This window comes from Brassica oleracea, chromosome C5, assembly GCF_000695525.1.
Source record: "Brassica oleracea var. oleracea cultivar TO1000 chromosome C5, BOL, whole genome shotgun sequence".
NCBI lineage: Eukaryota > Viridiplantae > Streptophyta > Magnoliopsida > Brassicales > Brassicaceae > Brassica > Brassica oleracea.
Genome location: NC_027752.1, coordinates 10001341 through 10010342, shown reverse-complemented (window position 1 = coordinate 10010342; position 9002 = coordinate 10001341).

Below are 9002 nucleotides of genomic sequence, written 5' to 3'. Positions count from 1 at the left end.
GAGTACGAACATCATGGTAACGTCATAAATTTTTGTATTAAAATTATAACAAGCTTATAGACATTATTAAAAAAGTTTAAAGAAATATTGAAGAAAAAATATTAAAATACAGAAAATAGTATTACATCACTTCATATAAAAAGAAAGAGGAGTTGAACGACAAAGGAGAAAACCACCCACAATACACCTTTGTCATGTTCTTTGTTGTAATTGAGTATTTTGGTTTATTAGAACGTAAATCTGTCTTTAAAACTAGGCAAAAAACTTTTGTTTTAAAATAAGAAAAGTTTTTTTACATTGGCCTATAACAATAATTATTACCTATTTACATAGAAAACAATGTAAAAATAAATTATAAAAAATTAAATAATACAGAAATAAAATATTAAACATGATTTGAATAATACATATAAAAATGTGATGTTAAGATTAATAATATATTTTCAAAATAACCAAAATATGTAAAAAATAATATCTTGGATAATAACTAAAGTTTAACAATTTTTGATTCATTTCACATTTGTTCATCATCACATACATATTTTAGATAATAAAAACAATAAATTACAAGTTTTATTCATTTCTAATTCAATTACTATTTATATTTTTATAAATAGATATAATATTGTAATATAAATATTAAATACAATGCTATTTGTATAAACCCGGGCGTAGCCCGGGTAAAATCTCTAGTAAAGATAGAAGTACAGCACAAAAGAAATATAATACAAACAATAATTTAAGCAGAAAGTAGTTTTGTAAAATGAATTCAAATTTTAAATAAATAACAAAATAATAATTGAATTTGACCCAAAAAAACAATAATAAATGAAAAGCACATGCGAAACCGCACCATATTGGGTGCGTTATATACCAAGTGCGTAATGTTAAATTGATAGAACAAACAAAAATAACTTTTTTTTTTAATTTGTTAGGTGCGTTTTCCGCCAATTAAATTTATCTCTCAATGGTGAAACTTGCATAATTTTAGTCAAATACAAATTCCATCCCGCACTTTGTTTCCCAATCACAACCTTAAAAATGTAAGCTAGTTATAAGTAGGGGTTCAGTAAAAAATGCACTAGATAATGGTTTATTTTGTTTGCTTATCTAACTTATAAATATTAAATAACTAGATGTTTTTTCTGCATATGCGGGCGTAATAATATATTGATAATTATTAATAAATATACTATTAGTTTAAAGATAAAAAAATTAAATAAAACATTATACTTATATCAGTTTTACGAATTTTTCAATTTCTTAAATTTTTAAACTTTTTTTAATTTAAAAACATTATTTTGGGATAAACACATTAATATTTTTATTTTAAAATATGTTGTTATCTTTATGAAGTTTTTATTGTATTAATATATAAAAAAAATTTTAACTAAATAAACAAATATATAATTCTTAATATAAAGTGATGTTATTAAACCAAAATTTTGGAATTACTAAAACCTAAAAAATCTCAAAATAAATTAAAAGTACAAGAATGTTAAACCGAACTCAACTTTAAACATTTTGTTAATCAAAGTAAATAAAACTAAGGATATATGTATAATTATATTGTGAAATACCTCTCATAATAACTGAATAAACACTCAAACTAACCAACCATGTTGACAAAAAAAATCAATATGTAATGTACTAGATAAGAACATTTCCTCTTTGTTGTTATTTTCATTTCTTACTATAATAATGAAAAATAAGCTATATCCAATCTATATTTTTTACTTAAAATAGAGGTTACTATATTCTTATAAAATAATATTTATTTAGTATCTTCTCTTTTTCAAACACGTTTTCCATTTATTTTTTAGATAATTTTATAATATTAATTTGTAGTTAGTTAAATAATGAATTTTATAATTATTCATTAAAGATATCAAAACTTTAGTCAGTCTAATTAAAATTGTTTATCAAAACTAATGATTTATCCTAGAATAATGGAGAAGGTGACAAGTAAGAAAATTCACATCTCAAATAATAGTATAGATTTAATAAGATAATTATAATTAATGAAAACAGATACATAACATCACTTATATTTATAAACTAGCTAGTAATCCGCGCCTTGCGCGGGATGAGATTATTAATTTCATTTTTAAATAAAAAGATATTAGTTATGTTTAATCTGGATATCGGTTTGGTTCACATTGTTTTCGGTTTTTAGTCTCATAAAATATAATTACCATTCTAAATTCATATTTATTTTTCTTTGTTCGATTAAAATGAGTGAAGTTTTGATGTTCAATGGTTTTATTTTACAATTTTTAAACGAATGCAAATCAAATCAAATGTAAATAATAGTTGAAAAAAGACATTTAATATTATTTTTGTTGTTTGTACAAACAATGTTGGTGATGTTTTAAGATTATGTATTTTATATAAGATAATCTAATATTAGTTGTGTTGTTTGAACTTTCATATATGTTAGACATAATATAAAAAGTTGTATATTTATACTCATAGAAATTTGTTTTTATTGAGTTTAATAATATAATTTTTATTAATTGTAGTTTTTATATAATTTATTTTTAATAGTTATTTTTATTTTATTTAATTTTTTAATCCCTTAATTTTAATATAATTTATAAAGTAAAACAATTTGATTTTTGAATGGATATTGAGATTTTTATCTTTTTATTTCTATGTTATTGTTTTAAAAATGGATATTAAGAAAATACACAAACTAATTTTAAAACAAATGGACTGTTGTAGGTTTTAAACCCAACATACCTTAATAAAAATGGACCATGTATTAATGAATCATTGAGTGAAAAGTTGATTAGAATCTTGGAACAACCTTGTGAAAGAAATGAATCAAACTGATTCACCAGATCCTTTTTGATGGAAGCGTTAATCTCAACATCCTGCAGAATATAAAAAAAATCGAAACATAGAATCTGAAAATTAAGCATGCAAATTTTTTAAAACTTAGTAATATGAAGAGTAAAGGATGCCTACATTAGAGTCGATTAGAACCATCTCAATGGTTAGACCACCAGCAACAATACTGCTACCACAAACGTATGATCTTCCTCCTAATCTTCGACATTAACCTGAATGGTTTCAAGTCAGACACAAAAGTTATTGCAGCCATTATAGGAGAATGAGATAAATTTTGTAAGATTTTGAGTTTATGGAATAACTGAAATGAATGGGAGAAGCGAGTCTTATATAGTTTTACTATACCTAAGGCAATTCACGATGTATCTCCGTATAATACCAAATTTAATTGCATATCGTTTACCTTGTCAAGCAATCTTCGATATATATATTGCCATAACCTAAAAATGAGAAATATATGCCATCTAATATCATTAATTTACATTGCCAATCACTCACGACAATTAAATATTGTCCAAACCCATACGAAAACGGTTTAATTCGGTATGTGTACACTTGATTGATATCTTTTTAATATTCTTAACCATAATATTCTAATTTCGTCTAGGACAACCTTTTCATTCTCTTAAAACACACAAACTTAGGTTACGTGCATGAATAAACAATGTAAAAGAGGACTCCAATATGTATAGCATCAACAAAATCTTGCATTAAGGATGATAAGCTATAACACAAACATTGTTTTCTTCTTAGGTTGTAGATAAAGAAATTTTCATCTCTTACGTGCGTGTGAGATTTCTATAAACGGCTGATTGTTGTTTTCTCGATAAGTATTATAATCAATGTCATTGATAGAAGTGAGAGTGTATACACTACAACGTCAGGTAGCATTGTAGAAATCGTTTTCGTTAGTGTATAACCCGCTTTTACAATGATAGCTTCTTGGACTGCAAGAGTCTACAGCAATCTGAGCGTCAGTATTGGCAGAATACTACTTAGGTCCTTTCTCATTGTGATGCTACAAGTAACTACCAATGTCAAGTTTTGCATATTTGCTGAAGCCTTTACCATTCAAGTTGCTACCACGAATTTTGTCTCTGAGTACTTATATTGTCTTTGGTGGGGTTTAAGAAATCTAAGGTATAACAACTTGATCCAAAATACTTATGGTGTATAAATTAAGATTATCTGGCGGTTTTGTTTTATAGTTCTTATGGCCAGAATGTAATCACAAGTGTATATTTTGGCGAGACCCTGTTCTGTATTACAATTTGTATTTTTGGGTTGATTCTCTTTACACTTCTGAACGGTAACATGCAAGTAAGCTTCAAAACTTAATTTTCATGACTATTTGTTTTTTGTTTTTTTTTTCTAACGAAAGATATTGTTTAACTTTGTGGAAAGACATCATTACAATCGATGTCCGTCAGAGCTGAGGAATGGAGAGTTAAGTGACAAGACACTGAAGAATGGATGAAGTATCGTCAACTACGTCCAGAGCTTCAAGAACGTGTCCGTTTATTCTTTCAATACAAACGGCTTGCATCCTGAGGCGTCAATGAAGAATCAATCCTCCAGTATTTACCTACAGATTTACACCGAGAGATCCAACGCCATCTCTGTCTCGCTCTTGTCCGATGGGTACATACATCAACTATCTCCTCACAAGATTTGATTGCTTTTTATTTCATAAAATCACAATGTTTTCCCAAGTACAAGATCACAATACAATTTCTCTCAAGTTTCTCTGCTCAAGTTTCAAGACGAAACGTTTCTCTGCTTTACCCTTGATAATTATCGGCATGAGCTAAATCACAGAAACGTGCATGTGATTAATCGAATCAAAATAGGAAAGTTTTTGTCACCATTTTATTAGGAGCTCTATCGAGCTGACACGTGGCCAAGGTAATGTGAACGCATTAAAGTCAATGCTTCTCTTTAAAAATATAAGGGATAACTACTCTAATAATTTTTATCATATGATTTGATTTCAAACATATATATATATTTTAAATAACCAATTTCATTTTTTACAAAATTTAAATCATTCCAAATCTTAAAATTATTCAAAAGTTAATAATAATATATTTAGATTGTAAAATATTTTTTAACAATAAAACTAGGAACTGTAAATACCCAAAATAAATCATTTCCCATTTTGTCCCGATTCTGATTTATTTATTTTGAGAAATTTGAGTAAAATATCGGGTCCCAAGGTGTAGCAACGACCTTCAACGTCCAATGCCACACAATGACACGAAGCTACAAAAGACAGAGACTTAAACTTAGTAGGAAGACACAATATAAAGTTGTCGACTTTTTTATTCAATCACAATTCACAGATCAGAAAAAAAAACTCAGAGGACGAGAAGAGAAAAGAAAGTTTTACCGCAACCAAAGGCGACGAAACGAATGTTGATGCCGACGAGTGGCTTCAAGCGAGTGGGAGAGAGCAAGTTACCGTCGAGCCCACCTTTGTGACGTCCAATGATGTCCCAAGAGGTAGCGCCACAGAATAACAACTCACCCCCTCTCTTCTCCTCCGTGCTCTCTTTCTTCTTCTCCGACGACAACGCCATCAAAAAGGTTTTTTACTGAAAATAGATCCGAAGGGTACGCCGCAAACGGTTTTGAAAGCGGCTGGAAAGCAACGGAGTGGGCAAATATTAAAAGGATCGAAGGGACCTAACTTTTTTTAGATTGGTATAGATTTTCATGAATTTGTATTACCTATTTTCTATCATTCTTTTTGTAAAGTAAATATATAAAAAAAATTCTAAATCATATAGCATGTTTATTTATTTTTTTCTTTCAAATTAAAAAAAATAATAATAGTGATACATACAAACTTGGGTAATTCTCTTAAATAGTTTCTTTTAAGTTTCATTAAAAAAGCAAAAGACTATTTTACCCCTTGCTTTATAGATAATAAAATAATAAAATAAATAAAAAAAGATTTTTTTGAAAAACATTCGAATTATATGTTTTTTTAATTCGAACTTTTATAAATTTTTAAATAATTTATTCGATTTTTTATTTTTTTGTGAAATTTTCTTTTAAAATTCAAAAATGTTCTGAAACTATTTAAAAACAAATTAAAATTTTAATATATGTAAATATAATTATATATTCAAAAATGATAGAAAAATATAAAAATAATTATATATTCAAAAATGTAAAAGTATATAAAATGTAATAAATTATAGTCTTAGACATATAATTTGGATTTAAAGTACAATATAGATTGGGTAAGTATAACTATTTTGTTTTATAGTTTTTTATCGCATGGATTGTGAAAATCACATAGATTCATGTGATATTTTGAAAGTTGAGTCTTATGAGTAAAAATGAATATAATTCATCTTCCAAAAACCCTAGATTTAATTAGAATTAGAGAATCAATAATAACTAAATTTTTTGAATAACAAGGGATTTCTCTCCGACTTGTTGGGAGATGAATTCGTATAGAGTCTGAATTTTAAGAGTTACTAAATAAAAAAAAATTCATGTGGATTGTGAAAATTTATATACATTGACTTATGAAATTTGATCATAACTTTTTTTAGATTGGTATAGATTTTCATGAATTTGTATTACCTATTTTCTATCATTCTTTTTGTAAAGTAAATATATAAAAAAAATTCTAAATCATATAGCATGTTTATTTATTTTTTTCTTTCAAATTAAAAAAAATAATAATAGTGATACATACAAACTTGGGTAATTCTCTTAAATAGTTTCTTTTAAGTTTCATTAAAAAAGCAAAAGACTATTTTACCCCTTGCTTTATAGATAATAAAATAATAAAATAAATAAAAAAAGATTTTTTTGAAAAACATTCGAATTATATGTTTTTTTAATTCGAACTTTTATAAATTTTTAAATAATTTATTCGATTTTTTATTTTTTTGTGAAATTTTCTTTTAAAATTCAAAAATGTTCTGAAACTATTTAAAAACAAATTAAAATTTTAATATATGTAAATATAATTATATATTCAAAAATGATAGAAAAATATAAAAATAATTATATATTCAAAAATGTAAAAGTATATAAAATGTAATAAATTATAGTCTTAGACATATAATTTGGATTTAAAGTACAATATAGATTGGGTAAGTATAACTATTTTGTTTTATAGTTTTTTATCGCATGGATTGTGAAAATCACATAGATTCATGTGATATTTTGAAAGTTGAGTCTTATGAGTAAAAATGAATATAATTCATCTTCCAAAAACACTAGATTTAATTAGAATTAGAGAATCAATAATAACTAAATTTTTTGAATAACAAGGGATTTCTCTCCGACAACAACGTGTGGATCATGGATGTGGAAAAAACTATTAAATCTCAGAGATGTGGCATCTACTTTCTTCAAGACAGAAATTAAGGATGGAGCTAGTACTTACTTTTGGACAGACATTTGGTGCGATTTGCAGCCTCTTGTTGGGCATTGGTCGGAAAGCAAAGGTAGCTGATGCTGCAGATGATTTGGGCTGGAAGTTACGGAGATGCCGTGGTCGAGTTATGAAGGAAGTAATTGAGAAAATCAATAGGGTTTCTCCTCCTAAACAGGATGCTGGAAAGGATCGACCCCTTTGGAAGCAGGGGCAAGAGCTATATGAGGAAAAGTTTGTTTCCAAAGTTACATGGGAACAACTGCGATCAACTCAAGATAAGGTGGAGTGGTTCAGAATTGTATGGTTTCCTCAAGCTCTTCCACGCCAGGCATTTATCACTTGGCTAGCATGTCGCAACAGATTAGATACATGAGACAGAATGAGACAATGGGGTCAAACCCAGATATGTCCGCTGTGTGGTGAACCTAATGAGACGCGAGACCACCTCTTCTTTGCATGTCCTTTCACGTTTACAGTATGGTCAATGTTGATGAGCCGGTTCCTGGAATCTCGCATAAACCCAGACTAGTCTAGAACTCTAGCAAGTCTCAGGAATAACAGACTCAACAAGTTGGATGGCCAGCTTATGAAAATGGCATTCCAAGCAACGATTTATTGGATTTGGAGAGAGAGAAATGGGCGTCGTCATCTGCAAGCTCCTAATTCTACATTGTATATTGCTCGAACTGTCCATCGTGAAATGCGGAATCGTCTACTGGCACTGCAGCAAGGGAATACAGTTCAGGGAAATAGTGACAGAATGGAAAGATGGAACTCAAAGGTGGTGCTGCCATAACATCACCAGCGGAAAGAACAAGAAGACTTAATCGACTCCTCTGTTATCTTTCATAAATTTCATATTTTTCTTTCGCAACAGTAGAGCGTTCTTGTGCTCGACGCTCATATCTGTTCTCCAGTGTCCTTTGATCTCTTAGTTTAGGATCAAACGATTGTACAATTCTTTTTGTTGTTATAAAGTTAACATTTCAACAAAAAAAAAATAACAAGGGATTTGAATGGATTTTGAAAATTCTTAAACCAATAACAATGAATTATGTTAAGATTTTTGAAATTCAAGAACCAATAACAATGAAATCTCAAAGTTCACGAGAATTTACTTACCAATAATCCTTTCCCTAAAAGACAACAAACTTAAAAGTAAAGAGGATAAACTACTAAAGAAGCAACAAAGTGAAAGATAAAGTGTTGGGGGAAACAAATATTAAAAGGGAATTAATTGCCGCATTTTCGATTACCAAGAATAAATATTTGTTTTTAATGACTTTTTGCTGTAAGTTTTCTAACTAGACCCTGACCCGCGCGCCAGCGCGGGTATGAATTTTTGGTTTATGGTTATTTATTTAACTAAATAATGTATTTGTAATATTTGATTTATTATATTCACCAAGTAAATAATTTTTTGGCATCTTAAACCATCTATTTATGATGAATATTCGATATCATATACAAAATTGAAAAAATAGACGTAATTAGAGAATTGTAGACGATATATAAAAACAATGGTTATTAATGTAAAATATGAAGAAATATTATATCATGACTTAGTATGGCATAAAAGATTATAAATTAGTTATACATGGTTAAAGAAAATAAAATGATTTTTAAACTTCTATGAAAAATTTAACATATAAAAAAGGGTGATGAATTAGTCATCAAATTGTAAATAATTTCATACTTTTGTTAATAATAAATTATTTATAGTCTTTGTTTTTCGTCAAGATAATTA